The sequence below is a fragment of the Mauremys reevesii genome, linkage group 8 (genome assembly GCF_016161935.1).
Source record: "Mauremys reevesii isolate NIE-2019 linkage group 8, ASM1616193v1, whole genome shotgun sequence".
NCBI lineage: Eukaryota > Metazoa > Chordata > Testudines > Geoemydidae > Mauremys > Mauremys reevesii.
Window position 1 is genome coordinate 42646619 of NC_052630.1, and position 18690 is coordinate 42665308.

At 47.9% G+C, this 18690-nt stretch overlaps 1 long non-coding RNA gene across 1 annotated transcript; it reads left to right on the forward strand.

The window, feature by feature from the left end:
- The first annotated feature begins 626 nt into the window (after positions 1-626).
- On the forward strand, positions 627-18441 carry LOC120370482. The gene is made up of 3 exons (XR_005583764.1): positions 627-754; positions 8257-8345; positions 18003-18441. It is a non-coding gene; the product is annotated as an uncharacterized LOC120370482 (long non-coding RNA).
- The last annotated feature ends 249 nt before the right edge of the window (positions 18442-18690 follow it).

The following is an 18690-nucleotide window of genomic DNA, read 5'->3' on the forward strand; positions in this document are numbered from 1 at the left end:
TACAGCCAGCTCACCTGGACTCCTTTTTCCCTCATGTTATTTTCCCAAGGGATCCTGCCCATCAGTTCCCTGAGGGAATCAAAGTCTGCTTTTCTGAAGTCTAGGGTCCATATTCTGCTGCTCTCCTTTCTTCCTTGTGTCAGGATCCTGAACTCGACCATCTCATGGTCACTGCCTCCCAGGCTCCCATCCACTTTTGCTTCCCCTACTAATTCTTCCCTGTTTGTGAGCAGCAGGTCTAGAAGAGCTCTGCCCCTAGTTGGTTCCTCCAGCACTTGCACCGGGAAAATGTCCCCTACACTTTCCAAAAACTTCCTGGATTGTCTGTGCACCGCTGTATTGCTCTCCCAGCAGATATCAGGGTGATTGAAGTCTCCCATGAGAACCAGGGCATACACGGTATGCGTCCTGTTCCAGGCATGCCCAGTGCAACTGCCCAGCTCTATCCAGCAGCGCAGAGTCAATATGTTCCACACAGCTCACTCCAGCTCCCTGGAGCAGGTGCATAATGTCCAGAGGACAAAGAGCACTGGTCCAATTGTTCCCATTGTTGTTTTCCAGCACCGGAATTCCCTCAACCTTCTTTTCTGGAACCCCCTTTCATCTCTACCCCTCCCAGTGCTATTGCTTATGGAGTTTAATGGAGGGGTGTGGTGTGCATGTGGGTCAGTCTGGGGAAGGTACTGCTGGAAGGCTGGCTTCCATATGAGGCAGAGCTAAGGTTGGGCCTGTGATGAACACACTTGTGGCAGTGGTAAGGCGTGTGTCAGTGTTAGGGGGAGGAGTAGAGGATTTTTACTGTTGTGGGCTTGTTGTTACTGGATGTCTGCCAGGTTTGCTGTGCATGTGCAGCTGTAGCTCTGACATAACCAAACTGTTCTGGGTATTAATTTTTGATAAATGTAAGATGCAAAAATACAATTGGTTATAAGGAGAGAGATTGTGTCCTATGGTCCAAGCCTCCTCCCTGTGACATTGCCATGAAAATCATGAGATTTTTAACACCTCCCCCCACACACACACACACGTATGTCTGAATTCTGATTTTGGAGCTGGGGGAGGCTGCCCTTTGTGGGATCACTGCCTGTTCAAACTACTAGCTTTGATGCACAAACATGTAACTCCCTCTCCCCAACCCTGGCTGCTCAGAGGGGCAATTCCACATGTCCTCTCCTAGTCCCTGGAGTGGAGGAACTGCTTTTGTGTTCTTTCCATCCCTCGCCCCATCACTATCCTGCCTCCTCCTGCCCCTGCCCCCCCCCAACCTTATCCCACCCAGTTTTTCACATTATTTCCCACTGCTCCTCCATAGTTTTGTTCAATGAGGGACAAAGACTCCACCTCCAGCGGATCAGATTTAGAACGGTGCTGAGCCATGGAACACTTCCAGATGTCCACTAGGCTGTGTTTGTTGTGGATTGCAATAAGAATTAGTGGGCCCCAGAACCCAAGAGGACAGCTAGAATTTCTCTCACTCCTCAGCTCTTGGGGTATATTTTTTGCCTGTCCTGGATTGAGTCGATAATATTTTTTTATTCCATAATCGTAAAACTGTCTGTAATCTTCTTGGGAACTCAGTTTCTAATTTAGTCCAGCCCCGAATGCCTCTGACCCCAAACCCCTGCATTCTCCAAAGCTTTGTGTCATGTTAATAACAACTCAGTGCATTTCCCAGGCCCCTGAGTGTCAGGACAAAAATGTAAGTTATTAATGTTCCCTGCTTCTCAAGTACGAAATCCCAACTATCAGTGGAATCTGGGCTGACTCCAATACTCCCAACCCTGACAGTCACCTTTTCCCTCTAGCTTTTAATAGCTTGCTGGGGCCGGGGATGGGAGAGGAGTAATATTTTTACTTTTCACTCTCATAACTCAGCCCATTAAATCAAGACAGTGGCTTGAGGAATTGGGACTGGGGCATGGAGTCATTCACATTCAGCTCACTAACCAATGAAGCTCTTTCCAAGTGAACAGGTGCCATCATGACAACTGGGACTTATTGGCCCACTGTTGGCAGTGTAAACAGAGGAGACAAGAGTCAAATAGGTCATAGACCCTCCTGGGCAGAGCTGAGCCACAGTTTCAGGGGCTCACACTTCTGCTGCCTGTGTTGGACTGGCTCTGTGGATCATTAGAGAGCTGCCACCTACAGGGCTGACAACATTAAAAACTGCAATAGCTCCAAAAAAGATGGAGAGTCACCTGAAATAATTGTTGTAAGCCAAGGATCTGTTTCTTTAGTGACTTCATTCTGCAATCAGGAAAGGGAATTGCATCTTGAAGCTGATGGGAGATGGGAAAAATGTTAGGCTGAGGGGACCCTGGTCAATTGTTTCTGGAGAGTTTAATGGGACAATTGTAGATTCTTGTTTTTCCAAGTACACCTCTACCTCGATATAACACGACCCAATATAACACGAATTCGGATATAACGTGGTAAAGCAATGCCCGGGGGTGGGGGGTGGGGGCTGCACACTCCAGTGGATCAAAGCAAGTTCAATATAATGTGGTTTCACCTATAACGCGGTAAGATTTTTTGGCTCCCGAGGACAGCGTTATATCGAGGTAGAGATGTACATGTGTACCTAAAGTGACACAATATGTTTATCTGATATAGTGCCTTTCATGTCCCAAGACATTTTATATCCTTAAATAAGGCAATTGCAGCTATGAATAATACACATCAGCAGTAGGAGAGTGAGATTTAGAGGCCAAAGCAGCAGAAAAAGATTCTTTCATCTGGGCTTTGAAAAGATAGGGCAAGCTGATACAGCAAAGCAAAACAGTGTTGTAGGAACTGCAAGAGAGAAGGTGTTCATACCCTGAGATCCAAGTCTCAGGCACACTCCCTTTCAGAAAGAATCTGCCAAATCTATGTCCCTAACTACTGCTCTACCCAGGAGACTAGTATCCACCCAGAGCCACAAACAGAAGATGAGGAATCTTGATAGTCAGCGTTCTACTGCTGTCTAGCAAACAGTTGTGCATTGTGTGTGGTGTCCTCCTTCAGTGGTTTGTCCACACAGAGACTGTCCATCTCTGCTGCCATTTACTCCTTTAGCTCAAGGGGCAGAGGATTTTGTGTGTGTATGTATTTAAAAATCCTAGGTTCAAACTGACTATCTCTGGGGGTGCAGGGTATAGTATGCAGGATCAGGCCCTTACATGAGCTCTGAATGGGATCCACTCCTACTCATTTATCAAACAGCTAATTAATGTAACTAATATCAATTCACGTGTAACAGCACATGAAAGAGGAGTGAAATTACGACTGGTCTTTTTAAAAGAAAATCTTGCATTTCCATTGAGGAATTATACCAAAATACATCCCCAATTCTAGAAGAGTCTACATGGATGGGACTCTATGCTCACAGGGGGCCACCCTGAATTCAGGCAGGCTCTTCTTGAGAGCCAAGGTGCTGCTCCTATGGAGTTTGTTGCACTATCAGGCGCTAAAAGACCGGCTGTGTTATGTCATCTGATAGTTGAAGCTCCTTCATCAACTGCTGTGAATTACGAGTAGTGTTTTCAAAGAACCCCCAGGTCCCAGCCAGGATCAGGCTCCCAGAGCACTAGATGCTGTACATACACCTAAGACAGGTCTACAATGAGAACTTCGGCCAGTATAGCAGTGTCAGGTCAGAGGTGCACTTTTTTTGGGGGAGGGGGGTGACATTTCTATCCTGGCAGCCACCCACAGTTATGCTGGCATAAAAGTCCTTTTGCTGATCTAGCTTCTATCACTCACCAAACCAACATCAGCTTGACCATCAATAGCACTTTTTTGCTGGTGTAAACTGCAGCGACACTAGGCGGGTTTGCTGGCATAGCTACACTGGCAAACTTTTTCTAATGTAGAATAATTGGCCCTTATAAGAGAGGGTCCTTGTCTTCAGGAGCTTACAGGCTAAATAGACAAGAACAAAGGCTGGGGAGAAATGGCTCTTTTCACCATTCAAGCAGAATGAGCAGGGCACTGACATAAACCTGGCGTGTTAGCAAATAAAAGAAAGAGAAAAATACAAAGAGAAACTGGAGCTCTCTCATGGCTATGGTCTCCTATGTTTTAATGTTACTTTCAACAGCTTTCTTGTTTTTAAAAATATACACCTCTACCCCGATATAACGCTGTCCTCGGGAGCCAAAAAATCTTACCACGTTAGAGGTGAAACCATGTTATATCGAACTTGCTTTGATCCGCCAGAGTGCGCAGCCCCCACCCTGGAGCACTGCTTTACCGCTTTATATCTGAATTTGTGTTATATCGGGTCACATTATATCGGGGTAGAGGTGTATTTTAATAATTGCCCTGGACAGTTCCATGTATTTGTAGTAACTCTCTTTGCCTGTTTCTAATCCCTCTCCCTCCCCTCACTGCCTTGTGCAACTGCAGTGTTGCCAGCTTTCACCCTAGTAAGTGATTTTCTTAAAGTCACGGCTCCTGGGAATGAGAATCTTGGCTTTTATGTACAAACACAACACAATTTAAACCAGGCCTGATTGGGGAGAAAAGACTGAAAATGTGACCTAGTGCACGTGAAAGACTTTGCCAGAAGCCAGAGAACAAGAACACCACATTTAAAAAAAAAACACTCATGATTTTTAAGACAATCAATCTCATGCTTTTCAGTGCCTGGGTCTGGCCATGCTACAGCAATCCCACCTAGTGATTTGAGTGGCTTCTCCTGGGAGTCCTGCCCCTCCTCTGTTCCTACCCATGTCACCCACCAAGGGCCAATTCTCCCCAGAGAAGTCTTCTCACTATATGGTGGCCACAGGAGTTGGTGATCCAGAGCAGAGGGACGGTCTGCCTTGGGATATCAGCACCTGCACCAGTTCACCTGAATTAACACTGTACGGCAAATCCCAGCCCTAATGCTCAGAGAGAAATCCTTCCCCCTACTCCCTTCTCCCCATAATTCCTCCACTGTACTTGGGAAGGAAAAGCGCTCGCAGAAACCGGGGGGTCACTGAGTTGTCACTCCCCGCCTTGGTGCTGAGCACGTGCCCCTGTGCAGTATTCTGAGTCCTTTGCACGCTGTGCTCTGACACTCACAGGGAGGGAGAGGTAGCTTGTACTGCCACTCCCTGTGCTGTACCAGCTCTTGGGATAGAGAGAGGACTTCAGTCCGTAGGGCCAAGTTGGTATTAGTCACACCCTCCCCAACACAGGTTTTAGGGCACAGCTGGGGCTAGTGCTGCTGTGTGATCCCTGGGCATGTTCTCGTACAGTTGCACCTCCCACACTCCTCCCCATGCTGACCCCTCTGGGAAGCTGCCAGGGGCCAAAGGCCAGCTGAGACAAACAGCTCTGCACAGCTCCAGAGCAACAGACATTCCTCCACAAATGCAGCATAAAGGAGGCACTTGCCTTCCAAAACATTGGGATGGAGGCAAAGGGAGCTCCATAAGAGTCAATACATGTGATGTGTCTGCTCCACCGGACGTACACAAAAAATAAAAAGGCTTAACATTGTGACCTTCGCACTGCAGTCATAGGGGTGTGTTTTGCAACAAATATGGGCTGAAGATGGCAGCATTGTCCCCACATCTTTGCAGCCATGTAACCCAACCTGTCAGTGTCAGGTTAACACACCCTGAAGGAGTCTGGCTACCACCCAACCCACACATGGAGCACTAGGAAACAAGCTTAGCTGGAACTAGAGGCTTTATGCGCTGCTCCCCAGCCTGCCCACTGCAGCCTCTGGCTTTTTTGTTGGCCATCAGATATTTGGAGGGTGGGGGGCAGGTTTTCCTCCCAGCTCCCACAAGACGCACTCTCTATCCCAAATGCTGGAGGCAGCTGTAAGAATCATTCACTCCCTTCCATGGACCAGCCCCTCTGGAGAGACTGAGTGACCTAGGGGCTGGTCCGGCATGGGAGAGAGCCCTGAGGAGTTCCAAGATCTCATAGGGGGGCCGAGGCTGGGCAGGAGAGAAGAGCTCTGGGGTGGAAGATCAGAGAAAATATGCGGAGGATTCCCTAAGTGTAGCAAGGCTGATTGGAAGTGCTGAAAAAGAAAGACGGGATGGCTCATTCCCCCGTCCCCCGCAGAGAAATAAAGTGGAGTGGCCCCTAGTGCTGCCACACAGCAGGGCAAGGTGCCATCTACCTGGACATTAAGATATGACTCCATTGCCAGTGTCCTGGGAGTAGGTCAGATTTTGCAAGTCAGAAAGTCCTCATCCATGGACAGGGCACTGAGGCGCCATGGTAATGCAGACAGATAATAATACAATGCAAACATTGTGCAAATTGGAGCTAAGGCTTTGAGAGGCCCAGTTCAGTCCAGTCTTGCCACTTAAGCTGCCAAACACCACATGTCAGAGATGGGACATGAGGGACCTTATTATAATCAGCAGTGATCTTACCTGCCAGCTCAGACCTACCCCATCTCTCTCTCTGGCCCTCCTCCCTGGGCCCTATCTACACCTGCCTAACCTCAGGATCTCCAGTCATAGAATCATAGAATCTCAGGGTTGGAAGGGACCTCAGGAGGTCATCTAGTCCAACCCCCTGCTCAAAGCAGGACCAAACCCAACTAAATCATCCCAGCCAGGGCTTTGTCAAGCCTGACCTTAAAAACCTCTAAGGAAGGAGATTCCACCACCTCCCTAGGTAACCCATTCCAGTTCTTCACCACCCTACTAGTGAAAAAGTTTTTCCTAATATCCAACCTAAACCTCCCCCTCTGCAACTTGAGACCATTACTCCTTGTTCTGTCATCTTCTACCACTGAGAACAGTCTAGATCCATCCTCTTTGGAACCCCCTTTCAGGTAGTTGAAAGCAGCTATCAAATCCCCCCTCATTCTTCTCTTCTGCAGATTAAACAATCCCAGTTCCCTCAGCCTCTCCTCATAAATCATGTGCTCCAGTCCTTAGGGCTTCTCAAGGAACTGCAGTGCTTTTGTAGGAGGAGTGCCAGGCTTCCACAGTAGTGAGAGGGCTACTGAACAGAACAGGATGGGGGCAGGAAATGCTAGCCTAGTGGTTAGAGCCCTACCCTGGGAGACCCAGTTGAGTTCCTTGCTCTGCCACAGAGCTCCTGTGTGACCCTGGGCAAGTCACTTAGGCCTGGTCTACACTAGGGGAGGGGTTCGAACTAAGGTACGCAAGTTCAGCTACGCGAATAGCGAAGGTGAACTCGAAGTACCTTAGTTCGAAGTACTTACCCGTCCTCACGGCGTGGGATCGAAGTCCGCGGCTCCCCCGTCGACTCCGCCACCGCCGTTCGCGGCGGTGGAGTTCCGGAGTTGACGGGAGCGCGTTCGGAGTTCGATATATCGCGTCTAGATGAGACGCGATATATCGAACTCCGAGAAGTCGATCGCTACCCGCCGACCCGGGCGGGTAGTATGGATGTACCCTTAGTCTCTGTGCCTCAAGTCCCCTCTGTACAGTGGGGCTGTAACCCTGCTGCCAACAGCATCAGCAGCAACAAGGGGCAGGTCCTTATTTTAGGGGATTCTCTACAATTTGTTAATTTTGGGCTTGAGCCCCCACCCAATAATCTGGGAACCTATAACCACTCTGGGCACCTTTGCTAGCAAATCTATGACCACTCACAAGCACAGAGGTTTAAACCAACTAACTTTATGGTGGGCAGGAGAGAAAAGGGAAAGGCCAGCTTGAGTGGGACAAGTATTCACAATCTAACACCTTCCACCCCTAGTTACCTTAGGGAGCACAAGTCAGAGTCCCAAACAATTGGACCCTGAATGGCTGATGCAGTTTGTTCTGCCCCCTGCCTCTCACTCTCAGTTTGTAGGTTCCCAGCTTCCTCACTCACAGCCTGTGGTCCCAAGAGTCCAGGAAAACCAGGGTCTCCGGTTGGTAGGCAGCTCTGGGGCTCTCCCACTTGTCCTGCAATACTGATTTCAGCAACTAGAACAAGGAGGCCTCCCCAGAATCACGACTGATGCAGACGGTTGCTGTGAATCCTTCTGTTCCTGCACACAACTGCTCTCATTCAGCTGCTCCGGCTGCTGCTTTCCTGCTGGGAGCTGTGGTCTCTGGGTGAATCCAGCTGCTGCTTTGAGCTGCCTACTGCTGGGTTCTGACCTCTGCTTGTCACTAGCTAAACAACAGGAGCCTTTGGTGAGCTCTGCTCACATAAAACAATTCCAGCTCTTAACTCAGCTTTTGTAGATATGTGAGAATCAGTAGTTTTAAGAGCACCTCAGAGTCCTTAGGACACAGAAAAGTATTCACAGTAGCAAACCAGAAACATGCAACCTCTCTCTTTGTTTTACAGCTCTAGCCAGGGTCTCTTACTGCACCTTGGCAAAGGTCAGCTTCCATTAGGGTGACACCATACCCAGTCATTGTCCAGGCTTTGCCCAGGTAGGTTCCCAACAGGGTAAACTCAATAATATGCTCCCAAGTATAAAACTTAGTCAAATTATACCCCCATGTCCCCAAACTACCTGCAGTTACTATGTAAACGAGGCCCTGCCTTGCTCTGTCGACTCCCTTGCTCTCCAGCAGATGCCATCAGAGAGCTCACTCAGTTACCTTTCTTCTCCCATGGGCTTCAGGCCACAGGGCCTACAGAGCTAATCGCACTGCCCCGCCCCTCTGGGGGGTTGTGAGGATAAAATACAAAGAGTTTGAGGTGCTCAGACAGTACAGTGATAGGGGCCAGGTAAGCACCTTCGATAATCAGACAGAGTGATGGCCCATGCCATAGAGGGGACACTTCTGGAGTCTCCCAGCTGTTCAGGTTCACCAACGATGCTGCAGGTGATGTATCATTGTCCTGATTGAAAATGTGGTTTTCCAGTGGAAGACAGAACCCCAGGGACAGGTTTGGGGTGGTTTAACTAGGAGGGAAATGTCTGGTTTTATGATTCCCCAAAGCAGGCCCTACCTCTTTGCCTCAGCTCTTATACCTTAAGCTTCTGGACATAGCACTAGTAAAACCATTAGTGGATACTGTGTCCAAGTCTGGTGTCCATGCTGGAAAAGGAATGTTGAAAACTTGGAACGGGTTCAGTCAAGAAGACTGATGAAGTTCAATCTATTTAGTATATCCAAGAGATGGTGGAGAGGTGACTTGATCATACTTCTTGTGTACCAACAAGGGGAAGAGATTTCTGATAGTGGAGGACTCTCTGATGGAGCAGACAAAGGCATGAGAGGATCCAATGGGCGGAAGCCAAAGCCAGACAAACTCAGACTAGAAATAAAGTGCACATTGTTAACAGGGAGGATAATTAACCATTGGAACATGGGGACGTGGTGGATTTGCCATCACTCTGAGTCTTTAAATCCAGATTGCAAGTCTCCTTCCCAGAGATCTTCGCTAGCTCAACCAGAAGTTATTGCAACTGATACAGGAATCAAAGGGTGAGGGTCTCTGGCCTGTGCTATGCAGGAGGTCAGCCTAGATTATCACAATGGTCCCTTCTGGCCTTGGAATCTATGAAAATCCTTACTCCTCCCTGGGGCTGAGCCCCTCCCTCTGCTCTTTCACTGGGCATAGGACCCACACTGTGTTGAACTCACTGTGACTCTCTCCTTTGCCACTGGGACCATTCACTCTCTCTGCTTCCCACAGCTCTGAGCCCCATTTCTCTACTGCCTGGGCTTTCTCACTGCTTTGGCCCTAGTGCCCTATTCCTTCATGATAGACTCCTGGTACTAGGCTCTCCCCCCAGGGTCCTAGACCCATCACTGCCACTTCCTTGAAGCTCAAAACACACTTTTTTCTTTCTTCTCTGGGACCAACATGCTACCAGTTTGGGACCCTTTGTCCCTGCAGCTAGACAGGCCATTCTGGCTTTGGTAACGTTTGCCCCTGTCCTGTTCCAGCCATGGCTCTGTCTGGTATGCCACCCTGCCCCCGCCAGCATGACTGTGCACACAGGTCACGGTAGCCAGGACGGAGTCAGGCCCATGCTGTTTCAGAAGTACCTGGATGGCCAGTATTCGGGGATGCAGTGGCCACCCTACCTGCAGCATCCACTGCTATTCCAGCCCCGGCTGAGCAGAGGCCCATTCAGACACAGGCTCTGTCTACTCAGCAACTAGCTCCTGTGAATGGCCTGTGCCAGCTGACTCAGGCTGCAGGGCTTTTTCATTGCTGTGTAGACTTGTGAGCTCAGGCCAGAGCTCTGAGACCATCCTACTTCACAGGGTCCTAGAGCCAAGACACCAGCCCAAGCCCAGAAGTCTATACAGCAATGAAACAGCCCCACAGCCTCAGCCTGAGTCAGCTGGCATGGGCCAGCTGTGGGAGCTAGCTGCTGTGTGGACATACCCTGAGAGACCAGTCATCGCAGAGAGAGGGGCAGTGGTGAGGTGTGTAACTCATTTCCACTTGGGACAGTGGGAAGAACTGAACCCATCTCTCTCTAGGCAAGAGGTAAGTCACCGACCCAGGTAACAGCAGGCTGGATTTTAAAGAATATGGTTGTTGGGGTGTGGTTCTCCTCTTAATTTTAAACTAACAACCATTTCCTCACAGTGTGACTCATCCGGTGACAAGTTGTGCTTTGTTTACACCGGTGCCATGGTAACCGACCACATTCGTTACACCCCTCACCGCACTGTTTGCTGTCTGTTTCCAGGGATGACGGATGTAGCCCATGGTCTCATGCTGATTGTATGTGATAATAACTGCCCTGTGAACACACCAGCAGCAGTGACGGGATTCCCTGATGTCTCATCATCCTGACCCAGGATTGAGCCCACACCCATGGGACAGCATTAGCCTTTCATTCGGGGAGAGCATCCCAGATTTATTACCCTGTCAAAGTCCCCTCTGCTGGGTCAACCTAGCTTCCTAGCCAAGGAGGTTTCCGAAATTGCCCTCTCTGCCTTCCCCAGCCCAACTAGTGCACACTCCAAATTTCCATCTTTGCAAGTCAAGGATGAACTAGCACCTTCCCCAAGAGCCAGTCTCTCCCCTGCCAGTCCCTCTGACCCAACACAGGCAAAATGCACCCCAGGATGTGACTGTGGCTTCCTCTTTGGTAAGCCATAAACATAGGTGGCAGTAGGATGCCACTCCTTGAGGAGATTTGATTCTCTACCGGACCAATGCTGGAGTTACACATACACCAAGCCCTCAGACTGCAGCCTTTTCTGGTTCCTGTTCTAGGCCTGTCAAACACTTGGTCACTCAATTCCTTCATTCATGCAGCATCGCCCCCATGCACACGTGTGCCTGGATGCTGACCTCTAGCTTGCTCAACAACTGCTTCAGCCTCAGCAGAAGGGCTGATCAGGCCTTTGCACCTGGCTAATCTATAGATGGCTCCAGCTGGCCAGCTCAGCAAATTGGGACTTTTTTTGAGGCCAGCTGCCATTTTGAGTTAGCTTCTGGGCCTTCCCCTGCTGCCTGGCTCCATCTAGGCACTCTAGGGGCATTTCCACTCCTGGCTCAAAACAGGAGGTGAGGAAGGATGTGAAAAAGAAAACAGGTTTAGTGAATAGCCCCAAATGCAACACAACTCACTCCCCTTTGTCAAGCTCACTCAGCCTGCTCCTTATTGGCTCTTTCCCATCATTTCCACACTGTGTCACTAACCATCCCAGGTTGCTCCTTCCCAGGCACAGGCCAAAAGCAATCCATTAAACAAGGATCTAATTAGTTCCAGCTCAGCTCCACCAATGTATCTGCATAAGTCTGCTGGCCCTTCCCTCCAACTTCAGCAAGGAACCATGGGGCCAGGCCCCAGTTTTCCATTTCTCTGTCTCCACTTCCAGGAGCCCTGTGGAATCGTCTTGCCTTGTTCTTGGCAGACTGGAGCAGTTAATTTGTTTCCTTTCTTTATGAATCTGTTTGAGAGGAAATGCTTCATTAGCTACCCTGCAACCACCAGGCAGGATTTTTTTCCTCCTTCCAGAGGCAGCGCAGCTAGTGCTCAGGGCATTGTTGCTTTACTGGAGACATAATGTGTCAGAAGGCTCCAGCTAGGAGCTGCAGAATCTGGAAATACCTAGATCTTTCCATAGAGCCCATCACCATAGTAGCTGTGTGACAGCCTCACAGCATTTGCCACACAGGGAGGTGTGCTGTACCTGGGTTAACTGACTCAGTGTCACCGGGGTCCCGGATAAGACCAGCAATGGTGCTTGAGAGAAGGTGGGTTCTGGCTTGCTAGGTGGCAGTGGAGGAGTGTTATGGCAAAGCTAAAACAGCCTGAATAGCCTTAGTATTTTGGGGTCTTAGCAAGCTCTGATGGAGGGAAGAATGTACTTCTGGAGCCAAAATCTCTCCTGTGAGAGCTCCACACTGGCTGCCCCATGCTGTTTTAATCTGGGGGTTGCCAGTTCACATGGCCCAGCTGAGCTCAGCTGTTAGAGAAATGTAGGAGTTGGAAGTGATCTCTGGTTGGGACACTGACTTCCGTAGAGAAGTCTCAGCAGAACAAACACACCCCTTACTTTGCCTCCAACCCAAGTGGAAGCCAGCGCGGACCCTGGAGCACAGGGTACCATATGCTCCCTGCCACAAGCACTGCAGACTCAGCAGAGAGCCGCGTTCTGCACAAGGTGATATTTCTGGATGATCTTCAGTTACAGCCCCCTGCAGAGCATATTGCAGGCTGGAGGCGACAGATCCATTGAGAACGATAGTGAAAGCCACATCTGCTAAGAGGTCCCAGCCACCCAGCCAGACACATTGGACCCTTGGCTGATCAAGCGGCACCTAAGGTATTTTGATCCTTCACTTGAGTTACAAAAAGGCAGACGGACATTTTATCCCTCACCATTTGCTCTGGATTTTCCCCCTCCCCCGCGAAGCACCATCTCTGCCTTCTCAGGACACATTCCACAGAGCTAATCCTCACCCAGCCCCCTGCATAGAGGGGAAACAAAGAATGCACAATGAAAGAAGTGTGAAGCTGAATGTCATCAGCATGTTGGCACTGCAGCCCCTGCTGCCTTTCTATCTCCCTAGCCACATGGGCCTGTGGACCAGGAGGAGGATCAGAATGGAATCCTGCAAAATCCCATGCCTGGGAGCAGAAGAATAGTTAACCCAGAGAACCCTCCGGGAACCCTCAGAGAGAAAAGGACAGGCCTGCTTTGGAAACATGTATTTTCAAGTGGTTTTTCCTTCTGTCTCGTAGCTAGAATTCCACTCTTCTTTCTTTAGCCCCTCAACAAGGGGAGTGTTTGAACCAGCCTGCTCTACTGCTCTTCCCCAACAGATACGTCAGATGCTGACAGAGACAGGGCACTAGACAGAGGCAGGAGTCCTGGGTTCTAATCTGGAGTTGTTTTACCTCCATATTTGGCACAGATGTGACTGCTGCTGGAATAGTGTGTCCAGTTATGGTGTCCATAGTTCAGGAAGGATGTTGATAAATTGGAGAGGGTTCAGAGAAGAGCCATAAGACTGACTGAAGGATTAGAAAACCTGCTTTGTAGTGATAAGCTAAGTAGTTTGAGCTCTTTTGAATCTTACAAATGAGGTTGAAGGGAAGGACTTGATCACGGTCTACAAATACCTGCATGTGTAACAGAAAGTTGATAGAGGGCTCGATCTAGCAGACAAACATCTACTAAGAGCCAATGGTTGGAAGTTGAAGCCAGACAAATTCAGCCTGGAAATACGGCACACACTTTAATCAGTGAGAGTAATAAAACATTACGACAGCTTACCAAGGGTCATGGTGCATTCTCCATCACTGGCAATTTTTCAGTCAAAATGGGGTTTTATTTTATTCTTTTTTTTTAAAATCTGCTCTAATTCAAACACGAATTAATTAGGGAAGTTCTCTGGCCTGTGTTACGCAGGACATCAGACTCGATGATCAAACTGGTCCCTTTGGGCCTTGGAATCTATGAAACACACACAACTCTAGAGCTGGTAGGAAATGTTTTTAAATGTTCAAACCCAGATGAGATTCTGTGGATTTTCCCTCCTCTCCCCACTTCTGTAAGCAGCTGCATCAGTGACGCAGAAAGAAACACAGTTCAGAGTCACTCTTAGCAAATGACACATGGGCTTGAATAAAAATCAGAACCAGCGCAGGTTCACTCCAGACCCAAACCTTGCCTGAGGCTGCAGGATATTCACTTCAGTTTTGTTTTCTTTTACACACCCTCCCTCAGTTCCTGTTTTCAGCCACAAGTGGAAATAGCCCAGCTTGATGAGAATAGCTTCTGTGGCAGATTCGGGTTTTCTGAATTCACAAACCAAGCCCATTCACAGACTAAGGAGGTTTTGAGAAACACTGCAGCTATTAGATGAGCACCTAAGGATTCTCCATCATTCAGCACCTTACCCTTCCCTGTCATGGTCTCTCTCTTTCACCGGCTATGGGGTGGCCGTGAAAGTGGCTGTGAAACAAATGTTCATCTCCTGGCTTCAGGCAGTAGAGATGCTAAAAGCCTGCACTCCATGGGACGGATCTGGAAAATCCATCAACCCTGGAAATCCAGAGGGTATCATGAATGTTTCTGACTTATCCTGTGGCCGTTAGAATGTTGTTTGAATTTGTTCATGGCATGAAAAAGAGTTTGGCTCAGTGTCAATAATTCTTTTCCAGAAGGTTAGAGGAGCAGACACAGGGAGTAGGCCATGGGTCTGGTGACTGTTCTGTATGACTAGGGCCCTACCAAATTCATGGTCCATTTTGGTCACTTTCATAAGATTAATAAGATTTTTTAAATAGTAAATTTCATGATTTCAGCTATTTAAATCTGAAATTTAACAGTGTTGCAATTGTAGGGGTCCTGACCCAAAAAGGAAGGGTTTTTTGTGGGGGGAGGTCACAAGGTTATTGGGGGTGGGGTTGCAGTACTGCTGCTGGCGGGGCATTGCTTCAGAGCTGGGCAGCTGGAAAGTGGTGGCTGTTGGCCGGGTGCCCAACTCTGTAGGCAGCGCAGAAGTAAGGGTGATGATACCGTGACCCCATAAAATAACCTTGTGACCCCACCTGCAACTCCCTTTTGCGTCAGGACACCCAATTTGGGAAACACTGGTCTCCCTGTGAAATCTGTGTAGTACTAAAAAACTCTTATCTGGTTATGTCTTTCATCACAACAAGAACCAGTGGCTGGAAGTTAATTCCAGACAAATTCCAATTAGAAAATTAGGCACAATTTTTTGTTTAAGGGCAATGAATCACTGGAACAAACTATCAAGAGTGATGGAGTCGCCATCTCTTGAAGTCTTCAACTTTGTTTTCTTGTACTCCATCTGCCTGTCTATAGCCATCTTTTAGCCTGTACTTGGATCGTAAGATTTTTGGGGCAAAGGCCATCTTTTTCCCCCTGTGTCTGTACAGCACCTAGCACAGTGGGGTCCTGATTTATGCCTGGGGCTTCAAGGTAATACAATAAAGAATAAATCCAGACAGGATGAGTCCATGGAAGATAAGTTTTAGTCAGACACAAGTTATTGGGTTCAATACAGGAGTAACTGGATGAAATTCTCTGGCTTGTGTTATACTGCAAGTCAACCTAAATGATACAATCAATGGTCCCTCTTGGCCTTTAAAAAAAAAATAAATCCAAGGAACCATGTGAGTTTTGCCATTAACTTCAACACAGCCAGGAATTTACCCATTGTGTTTTACAGGCTCTTTGAAGATAGCTTCTTCCTGTACTATCCTCAGGAAGCAACACAAACAAGTTACTGTTTTTCAGATTCAGCCTCACATTTATAACCCACAGTGGTTTCATTTTGTGCTCTTGAATTAGCTGATATTCATCCAGTACTTTGAAAGCCACAATTTTGTCTTTAATACAATAATGTTGGACAGATTATATGCAGCGTTATTTATGATCAGAATGTTTCCTGGGCATAATCCTTGGTGCTTAAAACAGGCACTAATTATTTACAGGTTTGCAGAAAGGAGCAGATAAGCTCACAATAAAGGGATCTCTCATACATTACTGCCCCCTGAATAACATCCGGAATATTTTTACCCTGAATATAAACAGGGATATTTTGCAATTGAGCAATGATTTTGCAATCACTGTTTATGCTGATACAGTGGAAACAGATCTTTCCTTCAGCTCCAAGACATCTGATCATACAATTGCTAGTGCATTCAGTTTCCCCAGAAAAGGAGAGCATGGGGAGTTTGGGACTATACCAGTAGCAATCCAGAGATGCTTCTTTGAAGTGAATGGGGCACTCTGGAATTACACCAGTCTACGTGAGAAAAGAAACAGACATTTTATCTCAGGGAGTTGTGAACTGCCCTTAGCATGCAGTCCACCATGGTTTGCAGAAAAGTAGTTGCACTGATAAACATGCAGCTATGTCTATGTTACCCCACCTGATTCCCCTCAAGGAATTTGCCTTGAAGTCAGATATAGAAACAAGAACCAGAGTGACTAGGTTGGATATTAGGAAAAACTTTTTCACTAGTAGGGTGGTGAAGAACTGGAATGGGTTACCTAGGGAGGTGGTGGAATCTCCTTCCTTAGAGGTTTTTAAGGTCAGGCTTGACAAAGCCCTGGCTGGGATGATTTAGTTGGGTTTGGTCCTGCTTTGAGCAGGGGGTTGGACTAGAGGTCCCTTCCAACCCTGAGATTCTATGATACCCATAACAGGCCTTCTCCACGGTCCTCCGTGAGCGGAGGTGGGGAAAGCCACTGTCACAACTCACAAGCTGATCAGGCCCAGCGTAAACATACGCACACCATGAGACGATGTGAAAGGCCTTTAGAAATTGATCGAGGATTGCTGGAGTGAATCAGTCTCAGCAGAGCCTGAGGTATGTAGCATGACTGCAGCAAGGAAATCCTTTGTCTGCTTATCGGTTACATGAGGCCAAGATCAAAGGTCCAAACTGCATGAAGGAAAGATTGAGCCATTCAGGGTTGTTCTGATTCTGAATCTGAGTCAGTTATAAACTTGTGGGTTGTGCGTTTTGAAGGACTGACCAAAGCTGGAGTTGGAGTGACCTCTGGTAAGCATTTTAGCATGGCGTTTTCTCTATCATGCTTTCACCATAAGAATAAATACTTGTTTAAAGAGCTGTGTGGTAATTTATAACTGTGGGTCATTACACTGTTCATAACCTCTGAAGGGAAAGCAAAGTGCAGACATGGGCCTGTTTAGACCACCTGGTTTGCTGGGATTAACACAGTGTAGGCAGGGAACTGTGCAGACGGGAAACTCCTGATCGGGGAGAGACACAGGTGGAGCTGTGACAATTTACACTGAGAACCTGCCCCCTGTAGTGCAAACTGCCCCCCCTCTTTCAATGACATTTTTATCTATTTGCATCCACTGATTCCTGCATCTAGTCCATAACTTCTGGGTGAACTTGAGCATTTTTCCCCCTAAGAGACACCCAACTTCCCTGACATACCTCGAGTGGTGGAGAATCCAGCACATTCCTAGGTAAGGCTTCCAATGTGCACCTTGTTTCTAGTTTAAGTTTGGCTAAGTTCAGGCTCCAAAAATTGGAACTTGTTATGCTTTCATCTGCTACTTTAAAGAGCTCTCTACTAACAGAAATCTTCTCTCCATGGGTACTTATAGATCATGATCACGTCACCTCCGAACTTTCACTTTTCTGAGCTAGGCAGAACAATCTTTAGTCTCACTTGGAAAGCAGGTTTTCTAGGCTTCAGTTCATTCTCGGGGCTCTTTTCTGAACGCTTTCCAGTTTGCCAACCTTCATTTTAAAATGGAGATACCAGAACTGGACACAGTATTCCAGTAACGGCTTCAACAATGCCACATGCAGCGGTAACACCACCTCCCTACTTCTGCTCCATATATCCCTGGTTATGCATTTAAGAATCACATGAGCTTTCTTAGCCACAGGATCGCAGAGGGATCTCATGTTCAGTGGTTTCCCCCATGACCCCTAAGTCTTTTTCAGAGTCACCGTTTTCCAGGATATAGGATGGGGGCCTGTAACTATGACCTACATTGTTTCCCAGAGGTGTGGCCTTGCATTTAGCTGGATTAACACACATTTCACCAAGTGACTCAGATCACTCTGCAGATCTTACAAGAGTGCAAAAAGGATCTGAAAACTTTCCTAGCCCCTGAAAAATGCATTTGTTTCCCAGGCTCAGCTAGAAGTAAGAAAACTGGGTTTTATGAAGCAATCACCAGAACAGTTTGCTTCTCGACTGATCCCCAGCTGGAGAATCTGCAGCCCCAATGTCATTTAGTGACAGAGTGAGGTGACGGAAATAGAGATTCAGAAAAAAACCTGTCCATGTTAGCCTTAATTCCTGGAGCAGCACTGGGAAACACCCCCAGAGCCGTAAAACCGAGTCAGTCTGTCAGGACCATGAACTAGAATTGCTGCCAAGTCTTGGAGATTCTCCCCTACACAGACCATGCCCGATCTACCAACATCTCCATCCTACCCCTCATGGTTCAACGATAAACTGGAGAACCTAGTCCTTTGCCGGGGCAGAGGGAAACAGGGAGCTGCAAGCAGCTTGAATATCTGCTGGGGGGGTTGTTCCTCTACAATAAAGAAAGATCCTTGACTCAAAACCTGCAGCTAGTTAAGATGCTGCTTTCGCAGAGTTTGCTCTACAAGTGTAACAGGTGGTTCCCCTGTTTTCTTGCTTCTGCAGAAATCGGTAAGGAAGTCCTGCTTATCAGAATGAGCTCAGAGCAATTTCCGGCAAGCGCTGCTTTGCTCCATGTCAGCTTTATGTTCACTCAGATAACACTAAGCACCAGGGCTGTGCCTGGAGCTGTGTGAGCTGATGGTGTTAGGAGATGAGTAAAAAGTTTCCT